Raw genomic sequence first — 23,874 nt, 5'->3', positions numbered from 1 at the left:
GATTCACACACAGGAACCCTTCAAACCAGGATCCCACCCCGTATGTAAATACCTCCCGTTCAGTATTCATTCCCATTTCAGGCTGAATGTTTCATTTAGCCCCTTTTCTGAAGATCTAAGTCACAGGGAGGAACTATGTACCCTTGCTGCCTCCAACAGAGCCATGCTAGAACTTCCCTTAACAGTTGTGAGGTGCCTTCCTCAAATGAACAACTTGCTCACTGAGACACTATAAACACCTCACCAGGGGAAGAAAAGAGGGTTTACCTAAAGCAGGACTGAGCTCAAAAGCATTGCCTCGCTTTTACAGGCTCTCTGAACTAGGCATTCAGCAGTTGCGAGGAGCGCCAGGTCACACTCCTTGTTCTGGAAAGACTCATAACAACACAGTGTAGGCACTTTGCTTCCCTGCCGCTCACCTCAAAGATCTGTTTGCCCTGACTGACAATGCTTAACTCAGAGCACTCTGCCAAGCATGGTCAAAACCACCTTTCCCAGGAGAAGAGGCCAAAAGCCAGGACCAGTGAGGGCACCTCCCAGCACTCGGTGTCTGATTTAAAGCAACCCTTTACCTTTCCCCTTGCTTAGGGCTGCTTGCAGCCAAGGGCAGAACAGGAAAGGGAGTGGTGGCAGCTGCCACATGGCACCAGTGAGCTGACTGGATGCCCACACTGTACCCAGTGCCCATGGGGTTGTCTTCTCCCCACCTAGCTCAATTGTTCAAGTAACTTTCCCAAGTCATAGGGTCACACAGTTAAAAACAGCAATGGAACTGGCTAAAGCCCTCTCTCAAAACTAACCAGAGCCCCCTTAACGCTTTATAAATACTATTTCCCCCAGTTCATCTCCATTTCCTGCCTGCATCTCTTCCATCTTTCCAACATAAGAACATGGAGCTGTTGGAGCAAGTCCAGAGGAGGCCATGAAGATGCTCCTGCAAACCTGGTTCGTACCACTGTGGATACCAAACCAGTTGCAGGTGTGTCTCAACCAAGACTGCCCTTATGAGGTTTATTTACCCCACATGACACTGCCTCAACACTCTGCAGAAGCTGATTTATCCCCTGAGAGCATCCCACCCCTCACACATCACATAAAGGGCTGGTGCATTTATTAATGGGAGGGCACACAGGAACCCTTTGAACCGAAGGAGCTGTGTGCAACCAGTGAGAAACAAACTGCACACAGCTGCTGATGCAAAGGTTTTAGCTCATTCTGTGGTCAGCAATGGAACTGCACTTGCTGTTGCTCCCTCTGGACTAATTCCTCATGTTTAATACTAGCCTTCTGGAGACACCCTCTACTGTCATCTCTCAGGCATCCAGTGGGAACCCAAGGGAGGAGGTTCAGCTTTAAGGAATGCCCTGTTTCCCTTACAAATGCAAAATCTTAACTGTCTACACCCCAACGAGCTATCAGGGGAAGCTGGAACTTCTCTGGCAAGCTGTTGCTCTAGGCTCATGTTTTCATTAAAGCTGGTTCTCTCACCCCAACTTGTTCATTGTTTTATCGACATTCAGTCTGAAGAAAGATTCCTGCCTCCTGCTTTGTCAGCAGCAGCTATTCACAGAACAGCTGACACAGAAGTCACTTTTTCCTTCCATTTGTAAGAAACAGAGAAAAAAAGAGTTATGAAGCTCAGCTTATAAACAGAGATCATGGCAGCTCATTTATTGTATAAATTAGATGACTGCAATGAGGAAACATGTAATACAGTACCTTGGCCTTTGAAGCACAGAACACATACCAACACCACCAACACCCTTCACCTGGAACACATAGCTTTCAAGTTTCTGTACCTTAGGTTTCAAAAGGCTGTATGATGATGGTGTTACGAGAACAGCTGTTAGAAACAAGTTAGTAGAGTGAGGTTGCATGAGGTGCTGATGGAAGATAAAGATCTGCTTCTTCAGTTTTCTTTAACAAGAAAAGGCAAGCAATTAAAAAAGAACTAAAAGGGAATAGGCCACTGTTGAGTCTCTAACAGCTATAAAAAACTGTTTGCTTCTAGATTCAGAGGCTGTAGAGGAACACAGTGTGGCAGAAATAGCATTAAACCACCTTACCCTATCTCTTCTCTGAGCTAAAACCAGACCTCTTAACCACTGCTAATGCTCCTTCTTCCCCTTTGAGGCTTTTCCTCCGTAAGGCATCACCACTAAGTCAGACCAGAGCTTTTTGGGTGGGTTTTTTGTTACGAGGAGTCTCCTCCTGCCGTGACCCGCCACAGCACCCACCGGCACTGCCGCAGCTGCCCTGACCCTCTTAGCAAGCATTTAAAGCCTCATGAGCGGCCTTTTCACTGCGCCCAACACCACTCCTCACACACCTGATGCTGCCAGAGGCCTCTCACACACCTGAGCGCGCTGTGGGCCCCGACACCACCCCCCACACACACAAACCGGCCCCGTTACGGACCCGGACACCGCCCGCCGCAGGCCCTCACAGGACTCTTCTGAAGGGCTGCCCCAGCGCGGCCGTTAACGGCCAGCCCTTGGCAAGCGGAGCGTGCGCAGGCGGCTGGGTCGAGTGCCGATACCTCATCGATGCGGCGGTGCCGCTCCGCCGCCTCCCCTGCGTAGCCGAGCGCCGACGGCTGCTCCCTCCCGCCCGCGGCGGGCAGGCCGTGGAGCCGATCGCCGAGTGCTTGGGCGCGCCTGGCAGGGGGAGCCGCACCTCAGGCGGCGGCGGGGCCGTGGCAGGAAGCGGCGGGACGGGCACGGCTCCGTTCCGTTCCCCTCACCTCCCCTTCTGCTCTCCTCACGCCTCTCTCCGGACGTGTCCGCTGCCGCTGGCCGGCTCCAGGTGAGAGGCAGCGCGGAGGAACCGGCTGACAGGCGGGTCCCACCGGGGAGGGAGGGTGAGGGGGGGCAGTGGTTTTTGGGGCTAAAGAACCACTTTGCTGCTGCCGGGCCGTGGGGGGGTGGTGTCCGGCGGTGCCTCCCGGCGCAGCTCCCTCAGGGGTGTGCCTGCGGTTGGGGGTCCCCCGGGGCTGCAGGCTGGGCATGGGGGGCAGCGGTGGTGGCTGCAGGAGGAGCGGCTCCGTGCGGTGCTGTCCCGGGTTGGCTGAGCGCGCTGTGGGAAGTTGGAGGTACCGGACAGCAGAGGGTAGACGTGGAGAGAGGGGAGGAGGAAAGCGTTTCCTTCAGCTGCAAACCGGGGACGCTGCCCCAGCTCGGATAAACGGCGTTTGTTCGTTGGGGTTATCCCTCGGGTGCGTTCGCGAGCGAGGCGTTTGAACGGCGCCGGTATCGGCCTAGTGAAACTCCAGCGCGCAGGGGAGCTCGGTTGCTGTCAGCTTTCTTGAGGCTGAGTTGGAAGTAACTGCGTAGGTCTGGTGCTGGCAGATGTGCCTGTCCTTTTAATGACATCGAGAAGTGATTTACTGGGGGTGCTGAATGTCATCTAGTAGTACTCGAGTTTGTGTGGGAAGGAGAAAGGAGGAGGACACTAGGCAAGTACTAAGCCCTAAGTATTCGTTTCATATATATATATATATATATATATTTGTGTCTTCCCGCATGAACATAAGCAGAATTAACTCCCGAATCCTATAGCTGATACTGCTCAAATGTAGTACCCCTGAGCAGTAGCTTTCAGGTTCTCCCTGGTCTCTTCCTCAGCCCGAGCAGAGCAGCTCGCTGTGGGGTTTGCTGTCCGTACCCAGCGGCCTCCCTTGGGCCGGGCTCCAGCGCTTGAACCCTGAGCTCATAGGTGTGCGAGTGCTCAGCTCAGCACACATCCAGCGCCAGCTGCCATGTTTGCTTACAAACAGCCGCACAGGAGGTGCTTGGAGTGGCCTCCTCGCAGGGCTTCACCCATAGGAGAGATGTGCTCAGTTCCACTTTGTGGCCGAGAGGCTTTCGAACCGTGTCCCCCCCCTCGCCGCCGTACAGTGATCTAAAGCAGAAGCTGCGGGCTGTGGATGGATGTGGGACGCTCCCCACCTCTCCTGTGGAAGCTGTTTTAATCACGCAGCCTCATTAAAAGTGAGCTGGGTAAGAGCGCAGCAGGGCTGTTCGATTCTGCCACTGTCGTTTCCATTATAAATGCTGGCAGGTATGGATCCTGCTGTTAGATTGGATATAAGGAGGAAATTCTTTCCTGTCAGGGTGGTGAGGCACTGGAATGGGTTGCCCAGGGAGGTTGTGAATGCTCCATCCCTGGCAGTGTTCAAGGCCAGGTTGGACAGAGCCTTGGGTGCCATGGTTTAGTGTGAGGTGTCCCTGCCCATGGCAATGGGGCTGGAACTGGATGATCTTAAGGTCCTTTCCAGCCCAAACCGTTCTATGATTCTAGGGCTGCAGTTTATGGTGCTCCTGTTTGGGTGAGGGTGAGCGGGCTCCAGGCTCCAAGGTCTGTTTATGTATCTTCAGCAAGTGTTTAAAATGCTGCAGTGTCATGTAGCTTATTTTGCTAGTGGTCATTAGTTTAATGTATCTTGTACTAGATTTATTAGTGCACACATGTCGGTATTGCTACACTGATAATGAGTTGCTTGTGAAGTAATACACCACGCTTGTTCATCTCTGTTTATGTCTTTAAAACTGTGTTGTTTCTGGTAGCTAGCTAATTCTGAGCTCCCAGGGCATAATGTAACAATATAGAGAGTGCTTTCAATCTAAATACCTGTTCACAAACTCTTCTTTAACATTGAAGTTCTGACAGATACCTTTTCTGCACTCACGGTGAGGCTGCAAACTGTTAATATCTGCATTAATGTGTGGTTTGTAGTTTGTCAAATCAAGTTTTCTTGTGTATAACTTCCTCTGGCATCTGATTCGAGGAAAACTTGAGGTAGGCTGTTTCCATCTTCCCAGTGGGAGGGTTTTCAGATTGCAAATGAATTCTTCTATATGTGTATTCTTTACAGTGATTCTCTGTAGGTACTTTTGCTTTGTTGCATTCCTCATCAGGATTAAAAAGGATCCTTGTGAGTCCACACTTTTCAAAATGAGCTATTTCTCCTCATGTGCATTCTCAACATGGACCTTGTGTCAAGAGGTTTTTGCTATTCAATGTGTGTTGCAGGATGGGGTGGTCGTTCAACAGAAGTGGGCTCTGTCTCTTCTGACTTGAATTAGCTGCCTTGCCTGTGGGAGAAAACCTTGGTATGGAGCTGGGCTGGAGTTTGCTGGGCTGATAGAGGCTGCTGAGGAACCCCTGAGGTGGGAAGGAGAGGGGCAGCAGTGTGTGCTGCACAAGGGGCAGGGGCAGTGACTTGGGACCAGGAGCACAGGTTAGTTGTTTGCTCCATTTACAGTCTTTTGCTCCAGTTATTCTGTAGCCTCATGAAATGCTGCAGCATTCAGGCCCTGAGGAATGACAGCCGAGGAGATGTTCATGAAACGCTTTTCCATTTTATTTATTTGTTGATTGTACAGGGAAGAAAACTTAGTGTCTAAGGTTGATGTTTTTAAATAGCTAAACAACCTTTTCCTCTAAAAGAATTCAGATTCTTTCAGCAGAACCACGCTGTGGTTCAGGCACAGCATTTACAGCAAACTGTGTTTGAATAAAAGTACAATTTTGATATCCCAGCTATTCAAGTAGTAGATTTTTATGGAATTGTACTTCAGCACATGCTCAGCTTTTTTAACAGATGTGCTTTCACACAGCAGAGGGGGGAAGAAACAGAAAAAGTAAGCCTAAAAGAGTGCTTTAAGCTTACGATTTTCAAACTACTTCCTTATTTGAAGATCATTGATTGAACCAGCCCGATTTGATTGCCTCTGGCTTAGTGCTGTGTCATGAACATTGAGCAAGTGCGTTTCAGCTGCTTGTTCAGGAGTTCTTTGCAGGGCAGCTCAGGGAGTTTTCCTGACGCTGTCCTGTTATCGCGCTCTGAAGTCACTGGGTAGGTTTGTTTGACTTTATTGAGTGAAACATACTGTAGAAAGTATTGATCTGATAAAACTGGGGTTCCATGGATACTCTGGGTATGAAAGAGGAAATATCTCTTCCTATTTTTCCATAGGTAGGACACATTCTGGTGTTTCACTTGGGTCTGCTGCGTGCGTTTGCAGCACATGCAGTGTGATCGTACAGCGCACACTACATAAAATCATCATGGGTATTGCACACCAGGAGCTGTGATCTGTGCGAACCTCAGCTCCTGATTAATGAGCAGGAAAGTTGAAATAGAAATTAAAGTAAATTAATTGGGTGTGGTCATCCAGCTCCTGAAGGATGCTGGAAATCCCACTGCCCTCCTACTTAGTTGTGATACTGTGGCAGCTTCTGTTGACTCTTTGTAAAGCTCCGCTTAGCAGCATTAAAGAGCAATGCTTCTAACATGCCATCTTGTCCTTATTCTGTAGAGCTATTACATCAGTATTTTATTTTTACTTCCCATTGGAAATGTGAAATTTTTATGTTTGCAGGCTAAGAAAGCTGGGGCTGTTCAGCCTGGAGAAGAGAAGCTGTGTGGAGACCTCAGAGCAGCTTCCAGTGTCTGAAGGGTGCTACAACGATGCTGGGGAGGGGCTCTTCATCAGGGACTGCAGTGATAGGAGAAGGGGTGATGGGTTTGAACTTGGAAAGGGGAAGTTCAGGTTAGATATAAGGCAGAAGCTCTTCCCTGTGAGGGTGCTGAGGCGCTGGCACAGGGTGCCCAGAGAAGCTGTGGCTGCCCCATCCCTGGCAGTGTTCAAGGCCAGGGTGGACACAGGGGCTTGGAGCAAGCTGTTCCAGTGGAAGGTGTTGCTGCCCATGGCAGGGGGTTGGAACTGGATGAGCTTAAGGTCCTTTCCAGCCCAAACCATTCTATGATTCTGTGTTTATAAAGGTCCATAGGTTTTGCTCTCAGATAGCAGTAGCCTGGAGTACAGCTAGTATTTGTTGGTTTTTTTTTAAAAGAAGTGAATGCAAAGAAGTTATTGAAATGAGGTGGGCTGGGTGGGTTGAGTAAGCTCATTCTTACTGAGGATGGCAAGGAATGCATTGGATTTGGGCAGTCTGGAAGTTGGCTTGTTTATATCCTCAGCCTTGTGTTTGTGTTGTTCTTACTGGACTTTCCCTTTGTGTCAAAAATTGTTAATTTAATTTGTAAGGGCAGGGAAATTTCATATTTAATCTAGGCAGCTTACAAAACAAGTTTGTCTGAGCTGTTAATGAAGCACTTATGCCCTTGAACAGGTAATAGCTTGATGTGGATGTAATTACTGTTTTTTCCCCCACCTTGAATATTAGGTCGAAATGGACTCTGGTTTCTTTCGAAGTTAATGAAGCCAATAGTGAAGTGGGAACGTGCAGTTGCATGTCTTCCTCCTGAGCTACAAAAGGCTTTCAAGTAAGGACATTAAGTTTGAAATTAAGCTTAATTTCAGTCTGTCTTTCTGCATATTAATATAATTGGGCATGGTTGGATAGTGGGGGTTAATGGGGCAAATCTCGAGAACATAACTCATTCAGCTGAACATATCTTCATCAGGTTGCATTTAAAGTTTGCAACTAGTGACCCCCCCCCATCTGCACCCCCTTTTTGCTGTCACTCTGTTAATTCTGATGCTGGGTTGCCCAAGAGACCAAGTTATTCCTCAGAAGAAGGGCCCTTGGTGACCTTGGCGTGCCGTGACTTCAGGCCTTTGTGACTTTGATTCAACACAAGCAGCAGTGGCTTTGGGAAGAGAGAGTAAGCTGTTTGTTGCTTTAAGAGTGGAGTTGTTACCCCCGAAGTCCTGCATAAACTTCTCTGTAGGAAGCTATCCACTGTCTGCTGTGTTTCCCTATAGCCTGACATGCAAACATGGGTTTGTTTTGGCTTTGTTTGGGGTTTATACTTTTCTTACAAACTCCTCTCCAGAATGGCTGTGATGCAGAACGTGGCAAATGCCACGTTCCAGAGTAGCTGCTTTGCAGCACTGGGAGGAATGAATCTTGTAAGTAGTGTACATATTTTCACAGACATTAAGCAGTTTAGATGAAAGGTGTTATGACTACCAGATATTATCATTTTATGAGCAGGATGTCATTATTAGATTGGAATTGATAAATGAGTGCCAAATTTTGTGCTTGGTGAGGCTGCTTCTGCAGAGATGCAAATAGTGTGCTTACTCCTACATTAAAGCTCTTCTCCCCCCTTAATTTTAACTAAATGATCTGCAATTCTGGTACACAGAATCTGGCCGAAAATTGAGCAGATTTATTTGGGGTTGCCTCTGAACGCTGTGAGAGTTTAAGCCAGATTTACAGAATATAGTCACTGATGATTCATGTTGAGATGATGTTTTTCTTCCCTGTAATGGAACATATGGGACCACATAGCATATGGTGCTGCTGAAAATTGTTAAATGCAGAGCACTGATTTATTACCCAGCAAAAAGAGTTTGGATTTTCAGTCTAACACTGAGCAGAAAGCTTTGTAAACAGCTCTGGCTGCTGCTGTGTGGTGGATGTGCTCCTGTGTGCTAGTGGTAAATCTGCAAAGAATTCCTTTAAGTGAATTAAATTGGGGCTCTTCCAAAAGTTGTGGATGTGCCCGTTGCACTGGAGTGAGTATGAGAACTCATTGGGTGTTTCATTAAACATCTAGATGGGTTTTTTTGTCTTTACAGGACTTCTGGAGGGGTTTTTGTGGTGAGGCAGGTGGAGGAAGAAAACACCTTGATCCTTCCAGAGCACAAGGGAAAGCAGTAAAGTGCAGGTACAGAGAGCATAAGTACCTATTTCCTTGTGCTCTCCTGTGTTTCTTAACTATTCATCTTTTAGATGATGATAATCTCTTCAGAGCAGGCATCACTGCTGCTGTGGCTTTGTAGGTCTTACTGCAGCTCACGGGTGCTGTAGTAATATAGATAATAAACAGTTGTTCATAAGGGTGCATTGAGTAAGCTTTATCAAAAAGGATTTAAGCAACAACAGGAACCTTCATTTGAAACTTAGAATGGGGTTTGTCTCTTCTAGTAAAAACTTGACTGCAGTTTATTTGTGAACAGTAAAGCCCTGGTTAAAACAGATTTATGCCAAATTTGGTGGTACTTTTTGGTGGTAAGAAAGTATGGAAGTCCTCTCTTAACTTTCAGGTTTTTGCATAACAATCAGGTGAGTCTTATTCTTGGTTTGTGACAATGTGCCTTTCAGTTCAGGGCTTCTGGTGTGTTTCTTGATGCTTCTTTTGACTGGTTCAGGTAAAGGTTATGCTGTATCCTTAAGGAAAAAAGTATGTGACAGCGTAAAAATGTGCTGTTCTTTAATAAAAGGAAGTAGTATCTATTGCTGAGGGAATTAACTAATGACCTCTTGTTGCCATCGCCTTCAGGATCTTAGATCCTCCCTTCGCTTGCCTCATTCTTAGTCATAGATTGGAAAAGGAAAACAGGCTATTTTTTCTCTCCTCCCAACTCTTGAGCAGTTTCTCAACTTCAGATGACCTGATCGTTGTCCTAAAGCATGCAAATGAACTGAAATCAAGAAAATCCTCCCTTTCCACTTGCAGAATGTCTTAGTCTTGAATGAATTTAACTATTTAACTTATTTTTAATCTGAACGTTGTTTGTCTTGTCAGTTTTAACACCAAGCTTCTTTCAAAAGGGGGGGGGGGGGAGACACACGACATTTCTTATCTGGCAAGTATGCGAGTGGCAGAGCAGATAAGATAATGGAGCCCTAAATGTGAGCTGGGATGGAAACAGTCTCTGTTAACAGGTCTCATCCGCTTTGCCCCAGTCAGGCGGTGCTTTACTGCATACTAATGGAACCAGTTTTGGCATCCTGGGGAGAGCGCACTGAGTTTTTCACTCTGCTGCTTCTGCATGAAAAGGCCTGATCCTGAAGTGGGAGAGCCTCATGTTTTCATACCCAGGAGTTTTGGGTCATTTGGGAAGCAGACAGCCAAAATCAGGTGGGTTTTATGTACCCATAAAAAAACCTCGAATCACATTTTGCTGCTCCACTGAGGAACAGAAATAAAAGAAACATTCCAGCTCCTTGTTCCATTCAGGTAGCTGTTTCTCAATTTCTTGTGTGCATTTCTGTGTGGTGTCTTTTCTCTGTGGAGGATCCCCTTGGAAGATAACAAGCTTTCCATTTCCAGCTCTTCCCAGAGACTAAAAGATCCTGTTACAGTTGTAATAGGTTGTGTGTTTCAGCAGTTTGATAATGGCCCAGGAAGGTGGGAGGTAGTAATGCAGGTATCTAAAACCAGAATAAATAACTACTGGCATTACTTTTTTAACCTCACAAAATCTTTGTTCACTTTTACTCTGCTTTTGCAATTTTCTGTGTTGTATTTTAGGGGGTTGCCTTGCCAGGAATATGTAATTTCAAATGAAGTTAGACTCTTGCAGAAGCACAGGAGAGGCTTTTTTGGTTACAAAATCAGTATTGGGCTTAGTATTTTGCTGCAGGAAATGCAGTCCAGGAATTAACCCTGCTGCAGGTGTTGGAAGCTGTAATGCAGAAAAGAACCTGCTTCTTTTTAGCACTGTATGAAATAAGTCAAAATACATTGAACTCGTGCATTCGAGAGCAGGAGAAATTGCAAGTAAATGTGTGATAGCCAATAGCAGCAGTTCAGATCATAAAGGCTGACTAAAATGCTCCAAAATCGAGGTCTGTTGGGGCTCTTTTCTGTGTTTCATGCTTCCAGCTGCATGTTACAGTGAGGTTTCTGCCGGGCTGACTATGATCATTTAGTGCCTCAGAATAAAGTAGCAGCAAGTTGCTGACTAAGGCTTGGTTCTTTTTCCTGCTACCTGAGTATTTTAGAACAGCATTGTTTGTATTTTTGAGCAGTCTTCCTATTTCTTGATGTGCTGAGCCCAAACCAGCCAGTGGTGGTCAGATGAGGTTGTGGTCTGATCTATTGCACAGTTTGGATCGGATTCAGGCTCTGGAGACATCCAGAGAGACACAGGGACAAGAACCCCGACTAGTAAGCTGGTGACTGGAGCCCCAGGCTACCAGTGCAGCTCTGCGGGTGTTTTAAGGTCAGCTCCTTGCAAATATTTTAGGCAGGCTTATATTCAAATGTTATTTATAAGACCAGACTAATTTCTTTCTTCATAATGATGGCCTTTTGGCTGATGACAGGGCTGGAATCTGGAAGATCTGGATTCTGCATGGCACTAGTCAGCTGGGTATCCACAGGGAAGTCGTTTGCTAGCTTTTGCCTCAGTTTTTTATCTGTATTTAAATGAAAGGAGAAAAAAAAAAGGTTGAATAATCCCTGCCTCACAGTGCTCTGAGAGCACAGTTAGTAGCCTCATGCTGCGAGATCTTTGGGAAACACTATAGGAATGTTCAAGGGGCTTATTATGGTTAAGGCCCTCGCAATGAGAGAACTGGTTGTGCCTGGGTTATTGTTAGACCATTCATTAAGGAGCTTTAATAGCTTCAGCTATGATGGGAGCTGTTCCTGGCTTCACCTGCTATTACCCTGGGTAGATACAGGCTGCTGCAGTACTGGAGCAGAGTGCTCTGGAGCAGAACTGGAGCATCTGCATTCATTGTTGGAGTCTGCCTTGAGCATTTCATTTCTGCTTCATGGCTGGGTTTGCATGCAGGTCATGCTGCAGACTGAGTGGATTTTGGCAGTTTAGCAGCATGATGATTACTTATTCTGCCACTGGTGAGCCCTTAGCACTTTCTTGCCAAAAGAATAACTATATATTCAGCTGAAATTTCCCTGTGTATCTGCCTGGCTCTTTTAATCTGCCCTGTTTGCACTTTGTAAATTGAACTAAACGTTAAAATATAGTAGGCAAGAGACATTTTAGAGCACAGTATTAGAATCAACCACATTGGAAAAGACCTTTAAGATCATCAAGTCCAACCTTTACCCCAGGAGTCCAAATCCACCACAAAACCATGTCACTAAAAGTGTATGAAAAGGTGTAAACCAAATGTTAAAAGCCTCTTAAGGTTTGGCGATGTTCAAGCTCTGGTTGTCTTTTGAGAAGCTGTGAAACTTCTCTGTGAATGCTCATGTCACAGTTGTTAAAACCTCCTTTGACTGTGTGTTTCTAAAGTACCTGTTAGAATTTGATCTTCTGGCCAGCAGTTAGGCAAGAAAAGGAGAAAAAACCTGTTTTAGGAAAGACATGGTCTGGGTATCAGGGTTTTCTAAAACTAAACCTTGTCATTAGCAGTGGTACCTTATTACACTTTAATGACTCTCAAAACTCAGCAGTGCCACACTCGTACTTGAAAGTCAAGATACAGCCTTGACAACTGAGGTCTAAATCCAGCCATTTTCATTTGCCTTTGGAGTTTCCTCTCTTCATGATTGTATCAGTAAGTTGTTTTCTGTGTCTTGACAGATCTGAAGTGTATTGACTGAAGGAAAAACACAAACTCGGGTTCCTGTTGAAACACAGGGCTTGAGGAGGTTGGGATCAGGGGTTTGGGAGCATGGAATCAATTGTGAATGAACAGGAATTTTAAGGCAACTTAAACCCAGCTGTTACTTTGGCCTCTGCTTCCTCCCACCTAGTTGAGTTGGCACAGACCTTTAGAGTGTGATACCGATCCAGCTGCAGAATAACTACAGAGGTAAAGGCAGAGGTCTGGGGTAGGGACAGATGGGGAATGAGGATGGGGCTGGAAGGCAGAAGCTTCCTGCTGAGGAAGTAGGGGCAGCACCGCTCAGTTACACTGTGAGTTGTCTTTCTTACAAAAATAAAGCACTATCCATCACAAAACCCATTGTGCAGTTTAAGTTAGCGAGTAAACCGGCAAGTTTCACTTTCTGTTTCCTGTGCCCTTGTTGGGTCTAACAGCACTTGTGTCTTCCCCTGCAGTTTGGAGCCCAAGGTGATGTGAATCACACTTAAAACATCTCCTTTCCCTGTGTTTTACCTTATTTTCTGACCAGTGTTTTAGGGAACCCAAGTTTGGTGCTTTTCATTCTTTGCACCTGCTTTTACTTCAAAATGGGTCTGTGTTTGGATATGTGATACAAACAAGGAAAGACTTTGTGAGAGGTCAGTGTATTTTGCTGTGTGTTAGTTGTTCAGTGTGTTTTATATAGCCCACATATAACAATATCCCTGCTTTAAGAAGTGGGGGGAAAACCCGAAGCAGAATGCTTGTCTCATAGGCACTGAGAATACTGACTGGAAGGTGATGCCATGTAAGCAAATGGGTGTTGCCAGACATAAAGGTTTATTTCCTACCCAGATAGGCAGTTGTAAAACGTCTGCTTATGGCACCCTATGACAGGAATCATGTGAAGGTGAAAAGTTATTTCTTAAGTCCTATTTATTCTTGAGGTGTGAGAATTACTTGCAGTGTATAACCAAGAACCTACAATTAGACAGGGAAGCACCAATGCATGCTAATTTTCTTCAAATGGACTGTTTTGTTAATGGAAATGAGGAAAGTTTCTGTTTGCTTGCTTTCTTCTTGGCAGATCTTTAGTTGAGCTGAGCAGTACAGCACCACAGAGACCTTCCCGAGCACTGCTGAGCTTCCAAAGCCATCCAGGGAACTGGAACCATGATGATGGCTTCTGGTGGCAGGGCCTCCCCATCCAAAGGACATTCGCAGCTGCTCTCAGTGAAGTTGTGGGTAAAAGTCTCAAGGGTGCATAGAGAGGAAGTCAAAGAACTTTCATGTTCATGATCTCTGTCTTCCTGGTTGCCTTAAACAGAAAGGACAGCTTCATCTGTGCCAGCATTCATAAGTTAAGAACACTTGTGAAGCTCAGCTGGGTGTCTGGATGAAATTCCCTGTCCTTCGTACTCCTGCAGCTCGGAAGCTGTGTGGGAGCTGGTGAGAGTGTGGATGTGAAGAGGTATCTTCATCTTGGCTGCCTGGCAGGAGGAACTTCCTAGTGCTGATGTTGCAGAACCACAAGTGTTTGCTAGTACTATTAGTAGAAGGGGGATGGAGGGTGGAATCTACCTACCTCCAGCTAAGGTCTGACTTGAGAGGGCAGTGCAAAGCTCAGGATGACCTAATGAAGTGGATGGCAGTCACAGGGGGTCTGTCCTGGTTGGAACAACATGCAGGAAGAGTGGTGGTTGGGTTGGTTTTTAAAAGCCAGGGTATTTAACCCTGTTTTTTTTTGCATGTTGGTGGTTAACTGGTGCCCATTGCATGCAGTAAGGAAGGTTTTGGTTACTGGTTGGGTTTGTGGCACACCCTGCCCAGGCTGCTGGGCCCCATGGGGCTGTGTTCTCTCTGGAGGTGGGTTAACATGAGCTGTGTGACCTGGAGCCATCTCAGTGGGTTTCCAGTTGCTCTTTTTTGTGCCAGGGTATCAGTAGAGCACAAAATCTTGGATAACTGTGGTGTCATTTATTCTGTCTTAGGGGGAGCTGTATATGATGTGGAGGGGGGGTTATATTCCTGTATTGGTGTGTGCTGCCCTTTGTTAGGGCAGCTCAGAGGAGAACACTGCCTTTTTAGTGGAAGCTTCCAAAGACTTTGGAGGGTCTTTGCTGCTTTTGTACATATCCCTCTCATGTCCAGAACCACCTTTTGAGTGGGGCATCTGCACAAGGGAGTTTTACTTCCGTATTTTCCTAGGTTTCCTGTGTTTTTTCTCCTTCACTCACTATCCCTGTCCTCCTTCATGCTTCACGTTTGAAAACAAAGATCAAATACACCTCAAATATTCTCCTTAAAAGGCTGCATGTTTAGAGGGGGTTGATCCCTGTGTGATGAACGTGCTGGTGTTCTGCAGTGAGGTTTAATGACACATCTGGGTGGAGGGAGCAGACCTCAGAAACGAAAATTGCTTTTCTATTTTATGAGCAGTCAGGACACTTTGGCATGAAAGCAAAATGGAAGTGGAGTATATTAATTGTCTTTTTTTTTTTTTTCCTCTTAACCACTTGTACCAGGAGCTTATTTTATGTAATTACTGGGGTGTGACTTTAAATCCTGGGCAGGACTTTGTGGCTTGTTTAACATCAAGTGCAGCTTCTGATGTTGCAATGAAGAAGGAAGTGTGCGTGTGCTTGGGGAGGGGGACAGAGCAGCACTTCTGCCTCATTGCATAAGGTGGGAACTGCAGCTGCCTGGTTATTTTTAGCTCCCAACTCTCTCATTGTCAATGTGAATCTTTTTGTCTTTTTCCTTTCTTTTTAATCAGCATATTTGGTAAATGGAGTTGTCGGTTACTGTGCTGAAGACTCTTCCGCACCAACATGCACTACACATCGATAACTTCTTCCCCCCAATTTAATTCATTGCACACAGAGCTCTTTTGAGAGCCCCAGAGTGGCAGGACTGTGTGTGATGCATTTCACAAGTATCTGTTTGCTGTTGATGTTTTACAGCTGTACATCCATAGCTTAGAGTATAAGCAGAGTAGGGATCTCCAGGAAAGGGGAGACCCTGTGGATCTAGATGGAGAAACAAGAGCTTAATTAAAGGAAAAAAAAAATGGATGGGTTTGATTATTTTTTTTTATCCATTTTGATTATTTATTATCTATTTTGATCAATGCATCTTAGTGATTTTTCTCCCCCCTTGCAAAAACATGCAACAATGTGTTCATAAGGACGTTTTCATGGGTAGGAGGGAGAGGCAAAAGATAGCATCAGTTTCCATCAGCGTGTTTTCCAGTCACTGGCTGTAGCAGTGATGCAGTTTTGTTTGGTGGCTCATCCTGAAGAGGCACATACAGAATGTTTCCATTTTAAGCTCTCCAGCACACAAAGTCTGTTGGTTTTTGCCACAGTGGGTGAGCTTTTCTTCCTGGGATCAGGTTTGCTGCACTGGCCTGAACTCTCCACCCTCTGGCAGCTCTTGGTGTGCTGTCAGAACACGGAGGGAAGAAGCTGTTTCAATCAATGAGCTTCAGGGTTGCTGATCTAAAAATGCACTGTTTAACAAGTTTTCCTGGCTCCCTGCCTCTTCCCCCCATGTTAGATGCTACCAAAACTTAGCATTCCCTAAGTGAGGTGCTCAGCTGTGTATTAGCATTAGTAGTGTCTATTCCAAGCTTGCTTAAAGGAAGCAAAGGAAGCTTTTCATAGCTGGAAACCCTCTGCCTGCCACAGTGAGTACCATGAGTTGTGCGTGTGTGTGTTTCTGTATCCTTCAGCCTGTGGTAACAAGAGAGAGCCTGGGCATCCTGAGTTGGCTCCTGGTGTTTGAATAGGCCCAATTGTGTTGATGCTGCTTCTGAGGAGTAGCTGTGAACCCAGAAAGGCTTGTGAGCACCATTAGGAGTTCCTGTCTGTATCTGCTGCCTTGTCACAACAGCTCTTCAATCCAGCAGTGATCAGAAGAGGTGAAAACTTTCTGTGTGCAGTGGAAGGTACCCTGCTATAGTTTTAGGTGTGAAGGAGCAGAGGTAGATATGGCTCATGGTAACCTTTAATAGTGTGGTGCTGGCATCACAGTGAAATGCTGCCATATTATCATAGAATGGGTTGGGTTGGAAAGGGCTTTAAGATCATCCAGTTCCACCCCCCTGCCATGGGCGCTGGGGTACCGTTTCCATCCTTATTTACTCTTAATGTGTTTTGGGATTACTTTAATGCTGCATTAAGCTGTCTCATGCTGTCTGGCTGTGAAAGTCTGAACACTGACAGTCTGGAGCAGGGTTTCTTCTCTCAGGGGAACAGGTACATTCTAGGTATTGTCTTCCTCTGTGTCAGTCTTGCTGGTTCTGCTGCTCTCACTGTCTTTGTCTTTCCTCAAAGATCATTTCATTCCCTGAGCTCATGTTAGGCTCCATCAGCCTTTGCAGATATGTTTGTGGTGGCTCTTTTGTGTCCTTGTGAAGAAGCTGCATTGAAATCACTGTGTCTGATAGCAAATGAGAGAGACCTGATGGAGAATGCTTTCAATTACTGCTTGTATAAACCAGCTCTAGAAAGACATACAGGGCCAGGAGGCATTTCCATGCCAATAAGTGCAGGAGTGTATGTAACAGTAGCTAAATTCCTAAGCTGTAGCAATTCCAGAATATTTATATAGTAATCTGGGCATATTCCACTGTTTTCAGAAGCAGCTTTAAAATTGCATCCTCCCTCCTTAATTCTGTGCCAAATGATGCATTTACTGAATTGAAACAGAAACCTCTGGCTCAAAAGGGAATCTTGAACCCACGTGTAGGACTGGCAGGTTTATCTGCTGAAGTGTGTAACTTACAGCAGGTAGTTAAGCAGCTCTGCTGCCTGTCTTGGGACTGACTTAAGCCCAGATCCCAGCCTCTCAAAGCTTCCAAAGACACCTGCACACCAGAGGACAAACCAAGTTTTGCTGTGCAATATGTGTAAATAGCTTCTGAGCACTGGAACATTGCTGGCCTCTAATTAATTTTATGATGGTTTGATTTGCTGTCGCAAATGTGCTTCAGATGATTTCAGTGGCCTTTCCTTTTTGTGCTGCTCATCTTGTTCCTCATCCTTAAAGTCCTTTTGCCCTGGCTGTCCCTGTTTCGGAAGACAGAACAGCCTTTCGAAGGACACTTTGGTTTCTGTCTAGCCTTTAGACTCTACCAAGTTTGTTTAGCACTTGTCTTGGGTAACCCTTTGAGATTAACACAGCATTTGGTGTTTGTTTTGACTGTTCATTTATCTCACTTTTTTATAAGTCCTGTTTTTTTGGTGATGGATGATAAGGATGGGAGGATTAGGATGTCCCTGGAGCCTCAACTTGGAGTGCTGCACTTCAAGGTGCAGGCTTGGATTCTTTTTCCCTTAGGCGTTGTGTTGAGCGTATGATTGTAAGGACTATAATGGGATGATAGAAATGAAATAAATGATTAAATGTCTTATTTAGATGTGAAGTGACGTTGCTGCTTGAGCTTCCCTTAGAGCTTCAGGGTATGGGCCCATCTTTGGTGATAAAATCCTCATAGTTCTGCTTGTGGTAGTGGTGGGACTTCCTCTGCTCGGCTCATTTATGAACTTTTGAGCTTGACACTGACATTTCAGTTGCAGGTTTGAAACTATTTTACACTCTGCGGGTATAAACATCCCTGGTCATATTTACAGTGTAGTGGTTGGTTGATAAATACACCCATGGTGAGCTGTGGGGTGATTGCCTGCTGTGTTATTCTTAACATGCCATGGAAGTGCTTCTGGCTTCCTGAGTAACACTCATACAGCAATAATGTACGTGAAATATGTCTTAAAACACTTTTAAAATGCCAGTGCTCATATTCAGCTGTTGACTGCATTGAGGAATGATGCAGTGCTGAGAGTTGGTGGTCTTTGAATTGAAGGATTCATGCAGATGCACTGGGTTTTTAAGAGCATTTTGAAGCTACATGTTCTGCATGTGGATAATAGGGTGCCTGAGTTGTACTTTATGGAGAAGACCAGCTTGAACCTGCTTATTCATGCAATACCAGCACAGGTAAAATCTTTGGGTCCTCCCGTTATCCAGACAAAGTGAATATAGAGCTGCAGTGTAGGATTCCTGATGCCTGTTGGTGTCATTTATCCTAGACTTACTGAGCTCTTCCTGCATGAGCCCCTCAGGGATGCTGTGCTGTGTGAGCACTGTCAGCTGGAAATGACATTGGAGCAACCACATCACTAAATGGATTCTGTAGATGTTCTTCAGGTGGAACTTCTCTTGGTGGCTGACATCAGTGTTTCTGCTTGGAGGCGATGCCCAGCCTCAAACCTTCTTGGTTCTGGAAAACCAGTTCTAGTGAATGGGGGGAGCCTCCATAATTGTGCTTACAGTACAGACACTTCTTGTGCCAATACCAACTCTTCTGCATGCAGTTGAGGCTGGCATTTTGGTGAGCAGGTTTCCTGGAGCAGCCACCTGTGAGCTCTGCTTCAGACTCCCAGAGATCTGTTTGACAGATCTTGGGTTTATTCTGGTTTGTGTTTCAGTAGTGTTTCCTGAAGCATAGCTTACAATACATTAGGGCAGGGTTTTGCCTCCCCATCTCATGGTTTTTTTCCTGTTGCTTGAGGGAATTTGGATTTGTGGCATAGTTTTGCAGAACAGGAGGGGCCTGGGTTTTGAATGGATTTACATATGGAAAAGTTTTGGTTATAATCCTGAGATTCGGTATCTTCATCTTGTCTATGTAGTGCTAATTACAGCTAGAAACAAGATCCCGGATATACTAATATGTTTGTATTGATATCTTTTCATTCTGCTTTGATACTGAGTGCTGCTCTGCAAGCGAAGGCCACGTCATGTGTAAAAAGAGAAGAAATACTGATCCAGTTGATAATCCTTCAGAACCAAACCCAACAATGGACTGCTCCAGTGCAGGGCTGCGCCTTTGTTACTACCAACTGTAGTGATCTGGCACTCCAGCACAAACCCTTAGTAAATATTTGTAAAGAATTCCAGCTACTTTATATCAGGTTGAACCCAGTGGATGGGGGTAAACGTCATCTTGAGGTACATCTCATGCTGGTGAGGGGGTTCTATGAGTGCTGGTGCAAGATCTGTGTGGTGTTATAGTCACCTTTATCACCTGATATAGAAGATTTGATTATGCAGCTTTAAATAAAGTTTAGAATAAACTTTGTAATGAGGTGAAAGCTTCTATTTGCTGCTTTGAACTTGCTCTTACGCTTCTCTTTACAGTGCTGCTGTGGTAATTAAACCCTTGTCAATAGCCAAGTACTAAGTAGTTCTCTTTGTCCTTGTAGACATACTACTGCTAATTCATTACAGTAGCATTAAAGACTACATTTTGCTAAGGAATATATATTTAAGTTCATGCTTGGAGAAATTCAGTGTAACTATTGCAGATAAACGGGGTCTGTCCCATCTTAGAATCAATCATAGAATAGTTTGGGTTGGAAGGGACCTTAAGATCATCCAGTTCCAGCCCCACTGCCATGGGCAGGGGCACCTCACACTAAACCATGGCACCCAAGGATCTGTCCAGCCTGGCCTTGAACACTGCCAGGGATGGAGCATTCACAACCTCCCTGGGCAACCCATTCCAGTGCCTCACCACCCTTACAGCAAAGAACTTCTTCCTTATATCCAATCTAAACTTCCCCTGTTTAAGTTTGAACCTGTTACCCCTTGTCCTATCACTACAGTCCCTAATGAAGAGTCCCTCCCCAGCATCCTTGTAGGCCCCCTTCAGATACTGGAAGGCTGCTATGAGGTCTCCATGCAGCCTTCTCTTCTCCAGGCTGAACAGCCCCAACTTCCTCAGCCTGTCTTCATACAGGAGGTGCTCCAGTCCCCTGATCATCCTCGTTGCCTCCTCCGGACTTGTTCCAACAGTTCCATGTCCTTTTTATGTTGAGGACACCAGAACTGCACACAATGCTGCAAGTGAGGTCTCATGAGAGCAGAGGGGCAGGATCCCCTCCTTTGACCTGCTGCTTGCGCTCCTTTTGGTGCAGCCCAGGATATGTCTCAAGATCTTACAAGTGTCTTGTCTAATACCTGGTCCATGGTTGTGCAGGAAGCTTCTGACTCAGAACTAAGTCTCAGTAAGACCAGACTCCCTCTTTACGGATTATTGTTTGGAGCAGTAAGGAGTATTTTGTACTCAGATGTAGCTCTGCAGCCACTCTGATGGTGAAGAGCAATGCATGTTACTCTGCTCAGCACTCTGGTATTAGCAACTGTCCTTCCAAGCGCTTCGACCTGTTGAGATAGGGTGTTGCTGGTGTGTGGTGGATTTAAGTTCACTCCACTGCCAGATGAGGATGTAACTTTCAGGTATTCTAAAAGGAGGTGGAATTTCTCTTTTGTCCTACTGGATTTTTATCAAGAGTCCTGGTAATTCAAGAAGGGCATCTTGCACACTCTCTGACGCTGAGGCTACTGCATTCAGTAACTCTAGGAGCCTGAAGGCTTATCTGGAAGTGTTATTAGTTTGCTACTTTCACACAGATGTTTGAGCTCTTGTTATCCTGTTAGAAGTCAACCCCAAAAGTGTGTCACAGCTGGAAATACCCAGCCAATGCTCCAACACAGTGTAACTGAGCCTTCATCAAAATCCCATGTCCTCCCAAGCTGACCATGGAGTAAAAGTGTTGGAATTGGTCAAAACAACATAAAATAACTTCATAAAAGGTTGGGCTGGATCTTAACTTTGTGCCTGGCAAAAGACTCATCTCCTTAGTACCTACTAAAGCAAACCCAGTCCTGTGTATGTCAGTGGAGTTGGATTCCTTCACTAGAAGGTAGCTTGACCTGACTTGTAATGTCCTTATAGTTCAGTCTGACCAGCCTCACACCCAGAACTTGGATAAAGACAGATTCTGCACGTCCCAGTCCCTCTCCTGTAGAAGGTAGTGGCAGACTGTTTGGGAAGCAAGAGAGGGAAACATAACCAGGTTGCTGTTAAGGTCAGGACAGCTTGGGGTTTACTACTGAGGCCAATCTAGAGGCAGCTGCTGCTGTGGATGTGTCCTCGGAGGGGTTTCCATGGGGCTTGTCAGACATCTCAGAGGAGGAACAGAATGAACCAGCTCTGCAGTGTGAAGGATCTGGCTGTCAGCAGAGGAAATGAGAAGTGTCTCTGTGACAGGGGTCATGTGGGGACAGGGCAAGGAGTGTGCCTGTAGAAAACGAGACTTTTCTAATGTAGGGGTTTGGAGTGGAAAGAAGCTGGAAGGTGAGAGGGAGCTTGGTCCTTTGTGGTGTTGGACAAAACAGGAGCTGTGGGCAGGGAGCTGAGATGATTTAAAGCTTGGGCAGGGACAGATGTGCTAAAAGATTACACAGTTAACGATGCAGTGCTGAAAATGGAGGCAGGTGCTGGGGGGTATTTATTTTCCTCCTTCAAAATGTCCTCAAATCCATTCATTTAAATCAGTTTTTCTTCCAGTTTCCTCTGTCCTTTCACATATCCTGACAAAATTTATGTGGCGTTCAGATTAAACTGGAATGTTTTCCCAAAAGGATTTTTCCAATTCTAATCTGCAGTCAGATGTTAAATATAATGTACAGTTATTGATAGAAGCTATTCTCATTTGTGTGGGTGCATTACAGAGTCGGATCCCTGCTTCAGTCTTTGCCTGCCTAACTGGTTCCTAGAAAATACAGGGAATTTCCTATCTGACAAGTAGCAGATGCTTCGTGCTCTCGAACTATGGTAGTTTCTGGACTCTCAGTAAATACAGTTGAGTGTTGGAGGCTCAAAACCATATTAGATGACCTTCATGATAACACAGGGCTCCTATGGCTCCCTCTTTAGTGAGGACACTCAAGTGAGATCTTTCTGAAGGTGATTTCTTCCATTTCTGGGCTTTAGCACTACTGTGAAAGTGTGTTTCCACTTTGAAGTTTCATTTTCCACCTCCTGTCACCAGAGAGCAGCTCTGATTTTAGCACTGAACAGGTCTGAGAGACAAGAGACCTTCCCCATCTTTTCTTTCTTTATCTCTTTTCTTTTGCATCCTTTAACCCTGGGGGGGTTAAAGTGACTCTTGAGCCATGTGCCACTCACAAGCAATTGAAGCCCAAGTCCCTTGTCAGAAGTAGATCATGTCGCTGGCAATGGGTCTGTGTTGCTCTGAAGTTTATGGGTAGCTGCACATCTCAGGTACAGGAGTGAGCCTGCACATGCTGTGCCATTGCCTCTGCAGGGCTGAAGAGCATCCTGTGCTGTAGCTTCATGTTCAGTGTGCTCGTGTCAGGGTGAATCAGAGACAAGGAGCTGCTTGGGCTCCAGAGAGGAAGCTCCATCTTGTAGCAGAGATGATGGGGATGCAGCCTTGGAACACTTCCCCCCCACTTCTGCCATGTGAAGAGGCAGAGTGAGAAGAGAGGGTGGAGGAGGAGAGGACAGAGGCTGTTTGAAGGGCTATCTAAGGGAGTGGCTCTCCTGCAAGCTGAGTGTGCAAGATACAGAGCCTAAGAATGGGTTCTTTTTCCAGCATTGTCCAAATAAAACTGGCCTGCCTGTTTCTTTCAGCGTGGAGGCCTGGATTCCCATGCAGGCAGAGGTTCCACCTGGAGGCACACACAGTGCTCCAGGGAAGCCCCTGAGTGTCAGTGGGGTGCTGTCATGTCCAGACCCACTTTCAAATCCAAGAGAGCCATAAGGCTTGCCCTGTTCTGGGTTGAGCAAGGGTTGGCTTGCCAAGGGTAAAATGGAAAGCTTTTGGAAGCAGCTGGAGGGCAGGCAGCAGGGCTGTTAGGATGCAGGGCTCTGGTGATGCCTTTGCCTAGCTCCTTTGTGTAGGAGAAGCTGTGAGACCTGGAGACACATGGCCTTCTCATGCTTAGGGAGCTGAATTTGCTCCTGTGGCTATCCAGGACCTGGATATTTGTCTTCCTGATGTGTGTTACGATGTACTTTAACGTGGGACAGCTCAGGTTAGGAAGGTTGCCCATCCTTCTGCTGGTAGCTAACGTGGCAGTGGACAGAAGAACATTGGCTGGGCTTTCTCAGCCACTGATGTTGGGTGCAGTGTTGTTAAGAGGGCAGCTCTTCTGTTCATCAACACTAAGCGAGCACAGTGAGTACCTTATCTTGAGCACACAGTATCTAAGGAAGGATGGAATTATGTTGTTACTTGATGGCTTTCATGTGAAACAGACATATCCTTTCAAGTGCTTTTCCTACTACCAATCCTACTGATTTTGCCTCCTCTGGACTGCAGAAAAGGGCTTTTCCTGTAGCTGCAATAGAGCGAACAAGCAGCAAGCAGTTCTGGGTGGAAACCTGGGATGTTCCATTCATAACAAGGAGCCAGTTTTGCAGAGCAAGACACAGTTCCTGGCCCGTTACTGCTGTGGGAGGTGGAGCAGGGAGGAAAAGGAGGAAAAGGGGAAGCCTGGAGCTGCCCCTTGCAGCTGCAATTGCACTTCCTTCGCAGAGTGAGACGAGGAGAAGGAGGTTCCTCTGTTTGGCTTCATGTATGGTTAATAGAGTTTAAGCACAGTGTAAGGTTTGCTCTGGAACTTCTTCATGCTCTCTCATTCTTTGCCAAAGTTTGTTTCTGACCAAGGGAAGATGAATTTGTGTGTTTTCAGCAGTGTCTGCATGCAGCATGGTTTCAGGTGGTTTGGAGC

The 23,874-nt window shown here is 45.9% G+C and overlaps 1 protein-coding gene and 1 long non-coding RNA gene across 4 annotated transcripts in view; one reads left to right on the top strand and one right to left on the bottom strand.

The window, feature by feature from the left end:
- The first annotated feature begins 2,647 nt into the window (after positions 1-2,647).
- TAOK3 (TAO kinase 3) overlaps positions 2,648-23,874 on the top strand; it is an 87,838-nt gene continuing 66,611 nt past the window's right edge. For all 3 annotated transcript variants that reach the window (XM_062631156.1, XM_062631157.1, XM_062631155.1), the window contains exon 1: positions 2,648-2,805. The gene's annotated coding sequence lies outside the window, so the exon portion shown is untranslated. The remainder of the gene's footprint in view (positions 2,806-23,874) is intronic.
- LOC134170088 (uncharacterized) lies at positions 8,899-9,443 on the bottom strand. The gene is made up of 2 exons (XR_009967122.1): positions 9,238-9,443; positions 8,899-9,147 (listed from the first exon to the last, which is right to left on the bottom strand). It is a non-coding gene; the product is annotated as an uncharacterized LOC134170088 (long non-coding RNA).

This window comes from Pezoporus occidentalis, unplaced genomic scaffold (assembly GCF_034315485.1).
Source record: "Pezoporus occidentalis ecotype Australia unplaced genomic scaffold, CSIRO_AGI_Poc_V1 ctg37, whole genome shotgun sequence".
NCBI lineage: Eukaryota > Metazoa > Chordata > Aves > Psittaciformes > Psittacidae > Pezoporus > Pezoporus occidentalis.
The sequence above is the reverse complement of the archived record's forward strand: the minus strand, read 5'-3'. Positions and strand labels throughout refer to the sequence as shown.